Raw genomic sequence first — 15,002 nt, forward strand, 5'->3', positions numbered from 1 at the left:
ACTGAAAAGTGTTATCTCGCACTGTACGGCACAGAAACAAGTTTCCATTGAAAGAACAGAAACTCAAAGCACAACTTTGTAAACTAATTCACATATGTGTCACCTGTTCAATTATTATAACAGGAAAACTGAAAAGTGATATAACCCTAACCCTAACCCTAACCCTAAGCCCCTAACCCTAACCCTAACTCTAACACTAACCCTAAGCCCCTAAACCTAAACCTAACCCTAACCCTAACCCTAACCCCTAACCCTAACCCTAACCCCTAACCCTAACCCTAACCCAAACCGTAACCCTAATCATATCCCTTACCCAGCCCTAAACTAATCCTAACCCTAACCCTAAACCTAACCCTAAACCTAACCCTAACTTGTTAAGGAACAAGTTTCCAAGGAAAGAACGTAAATGAAAAGAACTACTTTGTAAAGTAAATCACATGTGTGTCGCTAGCTCAATTAGGAATACAGGGAAACTGAAAAGTGTTATCTCGCACTGTATGGCACAGAAACAAATTTCCAAAGAAAGAACAGAAACGCAAAGCACAACTTTGTAAATTAAATGACATACGTGTCGCCTGTTCAATTATTATAACAAGAAAACTGAAAAGTGATATAACGCACTGTACAGCACAGGAACAAATTTCCATCGAAAGAACAGAAAAGCAAAGCAAAATTTTTAAAGGAATTCACATACGTGTCGCCTGTTCAATTATTATAACAGGAAAACTGAAAATTGATATAACGCACTGTACAGCACAAGAACAAGTTTCCATCGAAAGAACAGAAAAGCAAAGCACAACTTTTTAAACGAATTCACATACGTTTCACCTGTTCAATTATTATAACAGGAAAACTGAAAAGTGATATATGAGATTGTACAGCACAGGAACAAGTTTCAAATGAAAGAACAAAAAAGAAAATAACTAATTTGTAAACTAAATCACATGTGTGTCGCTCGCTCAATTAGGAATACAGGAAAACTGAAATGTGTTATCTCGCACTGTACGGCAAAGAAACAAGTTTCCATTGAAAGAACAGATACACAAAGCAAAACTTTGTAAACTAATTCACATATGTGTCGCCTGTTCAATTATTATAACAGGAAAACTGAAAAGTGATATAACACTAACCCTAACCCTAGCTCTAAGCCCCTAACCATAACCCGAACCCTAACCCTAACCCTAACCCTAACTCTAAGCCCCTAACCCTAACCCTAACCCTAACCCTAACCCCTAACCCTAACCCTAACCCTAACCCTAACCCTAACCCCTAACCCTAACCGTAACCCTAACCATATCCCTTACCCAGCCCTAAACTAACCCTAACCCTAAACCTAAACCTAACCCTAAACCTAACCCTAACTTGTTCCAACAGGTTCCAAGGAAAGAACGTAAATGAAAAGAACTACTTTGTAAACTAAATCACATGTGTGTCGCTCACTCAATTAGGAATACGGGAAAACTGAAAAGTGTTATCTCGCACTGTACGGCACAGAAACATGTTTCCATTTTAAGAACAGAAACTCAAAGCACAACTTTGTAAACTAATTCACATATGTGTCGCCTGTTCAATTATTATAACAGGAAAACTGAAAAGTGATATAACCCTAACCCTAACCCTAACCCTAAGCCCCTAACCCTAACCCTGACCCTAACACAAACCCTAAGCCCCTAACCCTAACCCTAACCCTAACCCTAACCCCTAACCCTAACCCTAACCCTAACCCCAAACCCTAACCCTAACCCTAACCGTAACCCTAACCATATCCCTTACCCAGCCCTAACCTAACCCTAACCCTAACCCTAAACCTAACCCTAAACCTAACCCTAATTTGTTCCTAACAGGAACAAGTTTCCAAGGAAAGAACGTAAATGAAAAGAACTACTTTGTAAACTACATCACATGTGTGTCGCTCGCTCAATTAGGAATACAGGGAAACCGAAAAGTATTATCTCGCACTGTATGGCACAGAAACAAATTTCCAAAGAAAGAACAGAAACGCAAAGCAGAACTTTGTAAATTAAATGACATACGTGTCGCCTGTTCAATTATTATAACAAGAAAACTGAAAAGTGATATAACGCACTGTACAGCACAGGAACGAATTTTCATTGAAAGAACAGAAAAGCAAAGCACAACTTTTTGAAGGAATTCACATACGTGTCGCCTGTTCAATTATTGTAACAGGAAAACTGAAAAGTGATATATGACATTGTACAGCACAGGAACAAGTTTCCATCGAAAGAACAGAAAAGCAAAGCAAAATTTTTAAAGGAATTCACATACATGTCGCCTGTTCAATTATTATAACAGGAAAACTGAAAAGTGATATAACGCACTGTACAGCACAATAACAAGTTTCCATCAAAGAACAGAAAAGCAAAGCACAACTTTTTAAACGAATTCACATACGTTTCTCCTGTTCAATTATTATAACAGGAAAACTGAAAAGTGATATATGACATTGTACAGCACAGGAACAAGTTTCAAATGAAAGAACAAAAAAGAAAATCACTAATTTGTAAACTAAATCACATGTGTGTCGCTCGCTCAATTAGGAATACAGGGAAACCGAAAAGTGTTATCGCGCACTGTATGGCACAGAAACAAATTTCCAAAGAAGAACAGAAACGCAAAGCACAACTTTGTAAATTAAATGACATACGTGTCGCCTGTTCAATTATTATAACAAGAAAAGTGAAAAGTGATATAACGCACTGTACAGTACAGGATCAAATTTCCATCGAAAGAACAGAAACGCAAAGCACAACTTTGTAAATTAAATGACATACGTGTCGTCTGTTCAATTATTATAACAGGAAAACTGAAAAGTGATATAACGCACTGTACAGCACAGGAACAAGTTTCCATCGAAAGAACAGAAAAGCAAAGCAAAATTTTTAAAGGAATTGACATACGTGTCGCCTGTTCAATTATTATAACAGGAAAACTGAAAATTGATATAACGCACTGTACAGCACAAGAACAAGTTTCCATCGAAAGAACAGAAAAGCAAAGCACAACTTTTTAAACGAATTCACATACGTTTCACCTGTTCAATTATTATAACAGGAAAACTGAAAAGTGATATATGAGATTGTACAGCACAGGAACAATTTTCAAATGAAAGAACAAAAAAGAAAATCACTAATTTGTAAAGTAAATCACATGTGTGTCGCTCGCTCAATTAGGAATACAGGAAAACTGAAAAGTGTTATCTCGCACTATACGGCACAGAAACAAGTTTCCATTGAAAGAACAGATACACAAAGCAAAACTTTGTAAACTAATTCACATATGTGTCGCCTGTTCAATTATTATAACAGGAAAACTGTAATGTGATATAACCCTAACCCTAACCCAAACCCTAAGCCCCTAACCCTAACCCTAACCCTAACCCTAAGCCCCTAACCCTAACCCTAAACCTAACCCTAACCCCTAACCCTAACCCTAACCCCTAACCCTAAGCCCCTAACCCTAACCGCTAACCCTAACCCTAACCCTAACCCCTAACCCTAAAGCTAACCCTAACCGTAACCCTAACCATATCCCTTACCCAACCCTAAACTAACCCTAACTCTAACCCTAAACCTAACCCTAAACCTAACTCTAACTTGTTCCTAACATGAAGAAGTTTCCAAGGAAAGAACGTAAATGAAAAGAACTACTTTGTAAACTAAATCACATGTGTGTCGCTCGCTCAATTAGGAATACAGGGAAACCGAAGTGTTATCTCGCACAGTATGGCACAGAAACAAATTTCCAAAGAAAGAACAGAAACTCAAAGCACAACTTTGTAAACTAATTTACATATGTGTCGCCTGTTCAATTATTATAAAAGGAAAACTGAAAAGTGATATAACCCTATCCCTAACCCTAACCCTAAGCCCCTAACCCTAACCCTGACCCTAACACTAACCCTAAGCCCCTAAACCTAACCCTAACCCTAACCCTAACCCCTAACCCTAACCCTAACCCCAAACCCTAACCCTAACCCTAACCGTAACCCTAAACATATCCCTTACCCAGCCCTAACCTAACACTAACCCTAACCCTAAACCTAACCCTAAACCTAACCCTAACTTGTTCCTAACAGGAACAAGTTTCCAAGGAAAGAACGTAAATGAAAAGAACTACTTTGTAAACTAAATCACATGTGTGTCGCTCGCTCAATTAGGAATACAGGGAAACCGAAAAGTGTTATCTCGCACTGTATGGCACAGAAACAAATTTCCAAAGAAAGAACAGAAACACAAAGCACAACGTTATAAATTAAATGACATACGTGTCGCCTGTTCAATTATTATAACAAGAAAACTGAAAAGTGATATAACGCACTGTAGAGCACAGGAACAAATTTTCATCGAAAGAACAGATAAGCAAAGCACAACTTTTTAAAGGAATTCACATACGTGTCGCCTGTTCAATTATTATAACAGGAAAACTGAAAAGTGATATAACGCACTGTACAGCACAGGAACAAGTTTCCATCGAAAGAACAGAAAAGCAAAGCACAACTTTTTAAACGAATTCAAATACGTTTCGCCTGTTCAATTTTATAACAGGAAAACTGAAAAGTGATATATGACATTGTACAGCACAGGAACAAGTTTCAAATGAAAGAACAAAAAAGAAAATCACTAATTTGTAAACTAAATCACATGTGTGTCGCTTGATCAATTAGGAATACAGGAAAACTGAAAAGTGTTATCTCGCACTGTATAGCACAGAAACAAGTTTCCATTGAAAGAACAGATACACAAAGCAAAACTTTGTAAACTAATTCACATATGTGTCGCCTGTTCAATTATTATAACAGGAAAACTAAAAAGTGATATAACCCTAACCCTAACCCTAACAATAAGCCTGTAACCCTAACCCTAGCCCTAACACTAACCCTAAGCCCCTAACCCTAACCCTAACCCTAACCCTAACCCCTAACCCTAACCCTAACCCTAACCCCAAACCCTAACCCTAACCCTAACCGTAACCCTAACCATATCCCTTACCCAGCCCTAACCTAACCCTAACCCTAACCCTAAACCTAACCCTAAACCTAACCCTAATTTGTTCCTAACAGGAACAAGTTTCCAAAGAAAGAACGTAAATGAAAAGAACTACTTTGTAAACTAAATCACATGTGTGTCGCTCGCTCAATTAGGAATACAGGGAAATCGAAAAGTGTTATCTCGCACTGTATGGCACAGAAACAAATTTCCAAAGAAAGAACAGAAACGCAAAGCAGAACTTTGTAAATTAAATGACATACGTGTCGCCTGTTCAATTATTATAACAAGAAAACTGAAAAGTGATATAACGCACTGTACAGCACAGGAAGAAATTTTCATCGAAAGAACAGAAAAGCAAAGCACAACTTTTTAAAGGAATTCACATACGTGTCGCCTGTTCAATTATTGTAACAGGAAAACTGAAAAGTGATATATGACATTGTACAGCACAGGAACAAGTTTCCATCGAAAGAACAGAAAAGCAAAGCAAAATTTTTAAAGGAATTCACATACATGTCGCCTGTTCAATTATTATAACAGGAAAACTGAAAAGTGATATAACGCACTGTACAGCACAAGAACAAGTTTCCATCAAAGAACAGAAAAGCAAAGCACAACTTTTTAAACGAATTCACATACGTTTCTCCTGTTCAATTATTATAACAGGAAAACTGAAAAGTGATATATGACATTGTACAGCACAGGAACAAGTTTCAAATGAAAGAACAAAAAAGAAAATCACTAATTTGTAAACTAAATCACATGTGTGTCGCTCGCTCAATTAGGAATACATTGAAACCGAAAAGTGTTATCTCGCACTGTACGGCACAGGAACAAGTTTCCATTGAAAGAACAGATACACAAAGCAAAACTTTGTAAACTAATTCACATATGTGTCGCCTGTTCAATTATTATAACAGGAAAACTGAAATGTGATATAACCCTAACCCTAACCCTAACCCTAACCCTAACACTAAGCCCCTAACCCTAACACTAACCCCTAACCCTAACCCTAACCCTAACCCCTAACCCTAAGCCCCTAACCCTAACCGCTAACCCTAACCCTAACCCTAACCCCTAACCCTAAACCTAACCCTAACCGTAACCCTAACCATATCCCTTACCCAACCCTAAACTAACCCTAACTCTAACCCTAAACCTAACCCTAAACCTAACTCTAACTTGTTCCTAACATGAACAACTTTCCAAGGAAAGAACGTAAATGAAAAGAACTACTTTGTAAACTAAATCACATGTGTGTCGCTCGCTCAATTAGGAATACAGGGAAACGGAAGTGTTATCTCGCACAGTATGGAACAGAAACAAATTTCCAAAGAAAGAACAGAAACTCAAAGCACAACTTTGTAAACTAATTTACATATGTGTCGCCTGTTCAATTATTATAAAAGGAAAACTGAAAAGTGATATAACCCTATCCCTAACACTAACCCTAAGCCCCTAACCCTAACCCCAAACCCTAACCCTAACCCTAACCGTAACCCTAAACATATCCCTTACCCAGCCCTAACCTAACCCTAACCCTAACCCTAAACCTAACCCTAAACCTAACCCTAACTTGTTCCTAACAGGAACAAGTTTCCAAGGAAAGAACGTAAATGAAAAGAACTACTTTGTAAACTAAATCACATGTGTGTCGCTCGCTCAATTAGGTATACAGGGAAACCGAAAAGTGTTATCTCGCACTGTATGGCACAGAAACAAATTTCCAAAGAAAGAACAGAAACACAAAGCACAACTTTGTAAATTAAATGACATACGTGTCGCCTTTTCAATTATTATAACAAGAAAACTGAAAAGTGATATAACGCACTGTAGAGCACAGGAACAAGTTTCCATCGAAAGAACAGAAAAGCAAAGCACAACTTTTTAAAGGAATTCACATACGTGTCGCCTGTTCAATTATTATAACGGGAAAACTGAAAAGTGATATATGACATTGTACAGCACAGGAACAAGTTTCAAATGAAAGAACAAAAAAGAAAATCACTAATTTGTAAACTAAATCACATGTGTGTCGCTCGCTCAATTAGGAATACAGGAAAACTGAAAAGTGTTATCTCGCTCTGTACGGCACAGAAACAAGTTTCCATTGAAAGAACAGATACACAAAGCAAAACTTTGTAAACTAATTCACATATGTGTCGCCTGTTCAATTATTATAACAGGAAAACTGAAATGTGATATAACCCTAACCCTAACCCTAACCCTAAGCACCTAACCCTAACCCTAACCCTAACCCTAAGCCCCTAAACCTAACCCTAACCCTAACCCTAGCCCTAACCCTAACCCCTAACCCTAACCCTAACCCGTAACCCTAAGCCCCTAACCCTAACCCTAACCCTAACCCTAACCCCTAACCCTAACCCTAACCCCTAACCCTAACCCTAACCCTAACCGTAACCCTAACCATATCCCTTACCCAGCCCTAACCTAACCCTAACCCTAACCCTAAACCTAACCCTAAACCTAACCCTAACTTGTTCAGGAACAAGTTTCCAAGGAAAGAACATAAATGAAAAGAACTACTTTGTAAAGTAAATCACATGTGTGTCGCTTGCTCAATTAGGAATACAGGCAAACCGAAAAGTGTTATCTCGCACTGTAGGGCACAGAAACAAATATCCAAAGAAAGAACAGAAACGCAAAGCACAACTTTGTAAATTAAATGACATACGTGTCGCCTGTTTAATTATTATAACAAGAAAACTGAAAAGTGATATAACGCACTGTACAGCACAGGAACAAATTTCCATCGAAAGAAGAGAAAAGCAAAGCAAAATTGTTAAAGGAATTCACATACGTGTCGCCTGTTCAATTATTATAACAGGAAAACTGAAAAGTGATATAACGCACTGTACAGCACAAGAACAAGTTTCCATCGAAAGAACAGAAAAGCAAAGCACAACTTTTTAAACGAATTCACATACGTTTCACCTGTTCAATTATCATAACAGGAAAACTGAAAAGTGATATATGACATTGTACAGCACAGGAACAAGTTTCAAATGAAAGAACAAAAAAGAAAATCACTAATTTGTAAACTAAATCACATGTGTGTCGCTCGCTCAATTAGGAATAGAGGGAAACCGAAAAGTGTTATCTCGCACTGTATGGCACAGAAACAAATTTCCAAAGAAAGAACAGAAACGCAAAGCACAACTTTGTAAATTAAATGACATACGTGTCGCCTGTTCAATTATTATAACAAGAAAACTGAAAAGTGATATAACGCACTGTACAGCACAGGAACAAATTTCCATCGAAAGAACAGAAACGCAAAGCACAACTTTGTAAATTAAATGACATATGTGTCGCCTGTTCAATTATTATAACAGGAAAACTGAAAAGTGATATAACACACTGTACAGCACAGGAACAAGTTTCCATCGAAAGAACAGAAAAGCAAAGCACAACTTTTTAAAGGAATTCACATACGTGTCGCCTGTTCAATTATTATAACAGGAAAACTGAAAAGTGATATAACCCTATCCCTAACCCTAGCTCTAAGCCCCTAACCCTAACCCGAACCCTAACCCTAACCCTAACCCTAACCCTAAGCCCCTAACCCTAACCCTAACCCTAACCCTAACCCCTAACCCTAACCGTAACCCTAACCATATCCCTTACCCAGCCCTAAACTAACCCTAACCCTAAACCTAAACCTAACCCTAAACCTAACCCTAACTTGTTCCTAACAGGTTCCAAGGAAAGAACGTAAATGAAAAGAACTACTTTGTAAACTAAATCACATGTGTGTCGCTCACTCAATTAGGAATACGGGAAAACTGAAAAGTGTTATCTCGCACTGTACGGCACAGAAACAAGTTTCCATTGAAAGAACAGAAACTCAAAGCACAACTTTGTAAACTAATTCACATATGTGTCGCCTGTTCAATTATTATAACAGGAAAACTGAAAAGTGATATAACGCACTGTACAGCACAGGAACAAGTTTCCATCGAAAGAACAGAAAAGCAAAGCACAACTTTTTAAAGGAATTCACATACTTGTCGCCTGTTCAATTATTATAACGGGAAAACTGAAAAGTGATATATGACATTGTACAGCACAGGAACAAGTTTCAAATGAAAGAACAAAAAAGAAAATCACTAATTTGTAAACTAAATCACATGTGTGTCGCTCGCTCAATTAGGAATACAGGAAAACTGAAAAGTGTTATCTCGCTCTGTACGGCACAGAAACAAGTTTCCATTGAAAGAACAGATACACAAAGCAAAACTTTGTAAACTAATTCACATATGTGTCGCCTGTTCAATTATTATAACAGGAAAACTGAAAAGTGATATAACCCTATCCCTAACCCTAACCCTAAGCCCCTAACCCTAACCCTGACCCTAAAACTAACCCTAAGCCCCTAACCCTAACCCTAACCCTAACCCTAACCCCTAACCTTAACCCTAACCCCAAACCCTAACCCTAACCGTAACCCTAACCATATCCCTTACCCAGCCCTAACCTAACCCTAACCCTAACCCTAAACCTAACCCTAAACCTAACCCTAACTTGTTCCTAACAGGAACAAGTTTCCAAGGAAAGAACGTAAATGAAAAGAACTACTTTGTAAACTAAATCACATGTGTGTCGCTCGCTCAATTAGGAATACAGGGAAACCGAAAAGTGTTATCTCGCACTGTATGGCACAGAAACAAATTTCCAAAGAAAGAACAGAAACACAAAGCACAACTTTGTAAATTAAATGACATACGTGTCGCCTGTTCAATTATTATAACAAGAAAACTGAAAAGTGATATAACGCACTGTAGAGCACAGGAACAAATTTTCATCGAAAGAACAGAAAAGCAAAGCACAACTTTTTAAAGGAATTCACATACGTGTCGCCTGTTCAATTATTATAACAGGAAAACTGAAAAGTGATATAACGCACTGTACAGCACAGGAACAAGTTTCCATCGAAAGAACAGAAAAGCAAAGCACAACTTTTTAAAGGAATTCACATACGTGTCGCCTGTTCAATTATTATAACGGGAAAACTGAAAAGTGATATATGACATTGTACAGCACAGGAACAAGTTTCAAATGAAAGAACAAAAAAGAAAATCACTAATTTGTAAACTAAATCACATGTGTGTCGCTTGCTCAATTAGGAATACAGGAAAACTGAAAAGTGTTATCTCGCACTGTACGGCACAGAAACAAGTTTCCATTGAAAGAACAGATACACAAAGCAAAACTTTGTAAACTAATTCCCATATGTGTCGCCTGTTCAATTATTATAACAGGAAAACTGAAATGTGATATAACCCTAACCCTAAGCACCTAACCCTAACCCTAACCCTAACCCTAAGCCCCTAACCCTAACCCTAAACCTAACCCTAACCCTAACCCTAACCCCTAACACTAACCCTAACCCCTAACCCTAAGCCCCTAACCCTAACCCTAACCCTAACCCTAACCCCTAACCCTAACCCTAACCCCTAACCCTAACCCTAACCCTAACCGTAACCCTAACCATATCCCTTACCCAGCCCTAACCTAACCCTAACCCTAACCCTAAACTTAATCCTAAACCTAACCCTAACTTGTTCAGGAACAAGTTTCCAAGGAAAGAACATAAATGAAAAGAACTACTTTGTAAAGTAAATCACATGTGTGTCGCTTGCTCAATTAGGAATACAGGCAAACCGAAAAGTGTTATCTCGCACAGTAGGGCACAGAAACAAATATCCAAAGAAAGAACAGAAACGCAAAGCACAACTTTGTAAATTAAATGACATACGTGTCGCCTGTTCAATTATTATAACAAGAAAACTGAAAAGTGATATAACGCACTGTACAGCACAGGAACAAATTTCCATCGAAAGAACAGAAAAGCAAAGCAAAATTGTTAAAGGAATTCACATACGTGTCGCCTGTTCAATTATTATAACAGGAAAACTGAAAAGTGATATAACGCACTGTACAGCACAAGAACAAGTTTCCATCGAAAGAACAGAAAAGCAAAGCACAACTTTTTAAACGAATTCACATACGTTTCACCTGTTCAATTATTATAACAGGAAAACTGAAAAGTGATATATGACATTGTACAGCACAGGAACAAGTTTCAAATGAAAGAACAAAAAAGAAAATCACTAATTTGTAAACTAAATCACATGTGTGTCGCTCGCTCAATTAGGAATAGAGGGAAACCGAAAAGTGTTATCTCGCACTGTATGGCACAGAAACAAATTTCCAAAGAAAGAACAGAAACGCAAAGCACAACTTTGTAAATTAAATGACATACGTGTCGCCTGTTCAATTATTATAACAAGAAAACTGAAAAGTGATATAACGCACTGTACAGCACAGGAACAAATTTCCATCGAAAGAACAGAAACGCAAAGCACAACTTTGTAAATTAAATGACATACGTGTCGCCTGTTCAATTATTATAACAGGAAAACTGAAAAGTGATATAACGCACTGTACAGCACAGGAACAAGTTTCCATCGAAAGAACAGAAAAGCAAAGCACAACTTTTTAAAGGAATTCACATACGTGTCGCCTGTTCAATTATTATAACGGGAAAACTGAAAAGTGATATATGACACTGTACAGCACAGGAACAAGTTTCAAATGAAAGAGCAAAAAAGAAAATCCCTAATTTGTAAACTAAATCACATGTGTGTCGCTCGCTCAATTAGGAATACAGGAAAACTGAAAAGTGTTATCTCGCACTGTACGGCACAAAAACAAGTTTCCATTGAAAGAACAGATACACAAAGCAAAACTTTGTAAACTAATTCACATATGTGTCGCCTGTTCAATTATTATAACAGGAAAACTGAAATGTGATATAACCCTAACACTAACCCTACCCCTAAGCCCCTAACCCTAACCCTAACCCTAACCCTAACGCTAAGCCCCTAACCCTAACCCTAACCCTAACCCTAACCCTAACCCCTAACCCTAACCCTAACCCCTAACCCTAAGCCCCTAACCCTAACCGCTAACCCTAACCCTAACCCTAACCCCTAACCCTAAAACTAACCCTAACCGTAAACCTAACCATATCCCTTACCCAACCCTAAACTAACCCTAACCCTAACCCTAAACCTAACCCTAAACCTAACTCTAACTTGTTCCTAACATGAACAAGTTTCCAAGGAAAGAACGTAAATGAAAAGAACTACTTTGTAAACTAAATCACATGTGTGTCGCTCGCTCAATTAGGAATACAGGGAAACCGAAGTGTTATCTCGCACAGTATGGCACAGAAACAAATTTCCAAAGAAAGAACAGAAACTCAAAGCACAACTTTGTAAACTAATTCACATATGTGTCGCCTGTTCAATTATTATAAAATGAAACCTGAAAAGTGATATAACCCAAACCGTAACCCTATCCCTAAGCCCCTAACCCTAACCCTAACCCTAACTCTAACCCTAAGCCCTAACCCTAACCCTAACCCTAACCCCTAACCCTAACCCTAACCCTAACCCCTAACCCTAACCCTAACCCTAACCCTAACCGTAACCCTAACCATATCCCTTACCCAGCCCTAACCTAACCCGAACCCTAACCCTAAACCTAACCCTAAACCTAACCCTAACTTGTTCCTAACAGGAACAAGTTTCCAAGGAAAAAACGTAAATGAAAAGAACTACTTTGTAAACTAAATCACATGTGTGTAACTCGCTCAATTAGGAATACAGGGAAACCGAAAAGTGTTATCTCGCACTGTATGGCACAGAAACAAATTTCCAAAGAAAGAACAGAAACGCAAAGCACAACTTTGTAAATTAAATGACATACGTGTCGCCTGTTCAATTATTATAACAAGAAAACTGAAAAGTGATATAACGCACTGTACAGCACATGAACAAATTTCCATCAAAAGAACAGAAAAGCAAAGCACAACTTTTAAAGGAATTCACATACTTGTCGCCTGTTCAATTATTATAACAGGAAAACTGAAAAGTGATATATGACATTGTACAGCACAGGAACAAGTTTCCATCGAAAGAACAGAAAAGCAAAGCAAAATTTTTAAAGGAATTCACATACGTGTCGCCTGTTCAATTATTATAACAGGAAAACTAAAAAGTGATATAACGCACTGTACAGCACAAGTACAAGTTTCCATCGAAAGAACAGAAAAGCAAAGCACAACTTTTTAAACGAATTCACATACGTTTCGCCTGTTCAATTATTATAACAGGAAAACTGAAAAGTGATATATGACATTGTACAGCACAGGAACAAGTTTCAAATGAAAGAACAAAAAAGAAAATCACTAATTTGTAAACTAAATCACATGTGTGTCGCTAGCTCAACTAGGAATACAGGAAAACTGAAAAGTGTTATCTCGCACTGTACGGCACAGAAACAAGTTTCCTTTGAAAGAACAGATACACAAAGCAAAACTTTGTAAACTAATTCACATATGTGTCGCCTGTTCAATTATTATAACAGGAAAACTGAAAAGTGATATAACCCTAACCCTAACCCTAACCCTAACCCTAAGCCCCTAACATTAACCCTAACCCTAACCCTAACCCTAACCCCTAACCCTAACCCCTAACCCTAACCCTAACCCTAACCGTAACCCTAACCATATCCCTTACCCAGCCTTAACCTAACTCTAACCCTAATCTTAAACCTAAGCTAACTTGTTCCTAACAGGAACAACTTTCCAAGGAAAGAACGTAAATGAAAAGAACTACTTTGTAAACTAAATCACATGTGTGTTGCTCGCTCAATTAGGAATACAGGGAAACCGAAGTGTTATCTCGCACTGTATGGCACAGAAACAAATTTCCAAAGAAAGAACAGAAACTCAAAGCACAACTTTTTAAACGAATTCACATACGTGTCGCCTGTTCAATAATTATAACAGGAAAACTGAAAAGTGATATATGACATTGTACAGCACAGGAACAAGTTTCAAATGAAAGAACAAAAAAGAAAATCACTAATTTGTAAACTAAATCACATGTGTGTCGCTCGCTCAATTAGGAATACAGGGAAACCGAAAAGTGTTATCGCGTACTGTATGGCACAGAAACTAATTTCCAAAGAAAGAACAGAAACGCAAAGCACAACTTTGTAAATTAAATGACATACGTGTCGCCTGTTCAATTATTATAACAAGAAAACTGAAAACTGATATAACCCACTGTACAGCAAAGGAACAAATTTCCATCGAAAGAACAGAAACGCAAAGCACAACTTTGTAAATTAAATGACATACGTGTCGCCTGTTCAATTATTATAACAGGAAAACTGAAAAGTGATATAACGCACTGTACAGCACAGGAACAAGTTTCCATCGAAAGAACAGAAAAGCAAAGCACAACTTTTTAAAGGAATTCACATACGTGTCGCCTGTTCAATTATTATAACGGGAAAACTGAAAAGTGATATATGACATTGTACAGCACAGGAACAAGTTTCAAATGAAAGAACAAAAAAGAAAATCACTAATTTGTAAACTAAATCACATGTGTGTCGCTCGCTCAATTAGGAATCCTGGAAAATTGAAAAGTGTTATCTCGCACTGTACGGCACAGAAACAAGTTTCCATTGAAAGAACAGATACACAGAGCAAAACTTTGTAAACTAATTCACATATGTGTCGCCTGTTCAATTATTATAACAGGAAAACTGAAATGTGATATAACCCTAACCCTAACCCTAACCCTAAGCCCCTAACCCTAACCCTAACCCTAACCCTAAGCCCCTAACCCTAACCCTAACCCTAACCCTAACCCCTAACCCTAACCCTAACCCCTAACTCTAAGCCCCTAAACCTAACCGCTAAACCTAACACTAACTCTAACCCCTAACCCTAAACCTAACCCTAACCGTAACCCTAACCATATCCCTTACCCAACCCTAAACTAACCCTAACCCTAACCCTAAACCTAACCCTAAACCTAACCCTAACTTGTTCCTAACAGGAACAAGTTTCCAAGGAAAGAACGTAAATGAAAAGAACTACTTTGTAAA

This window comes from Meriones unguiculatus, chromosome 19, assembly GCF_030254825.1.
Source record: "Meriones unguiculatus strain TT.TT164.6M chromosome 19, Bangor_MerUng_6.1, whole genome shotgun sequence".
Classification (NCBI taxonomy): Eukaryota; Metazoa; Chordata; class Mammalia; order Rodentia; family Muridae; genus Meriones; species Meriones unguiculatus.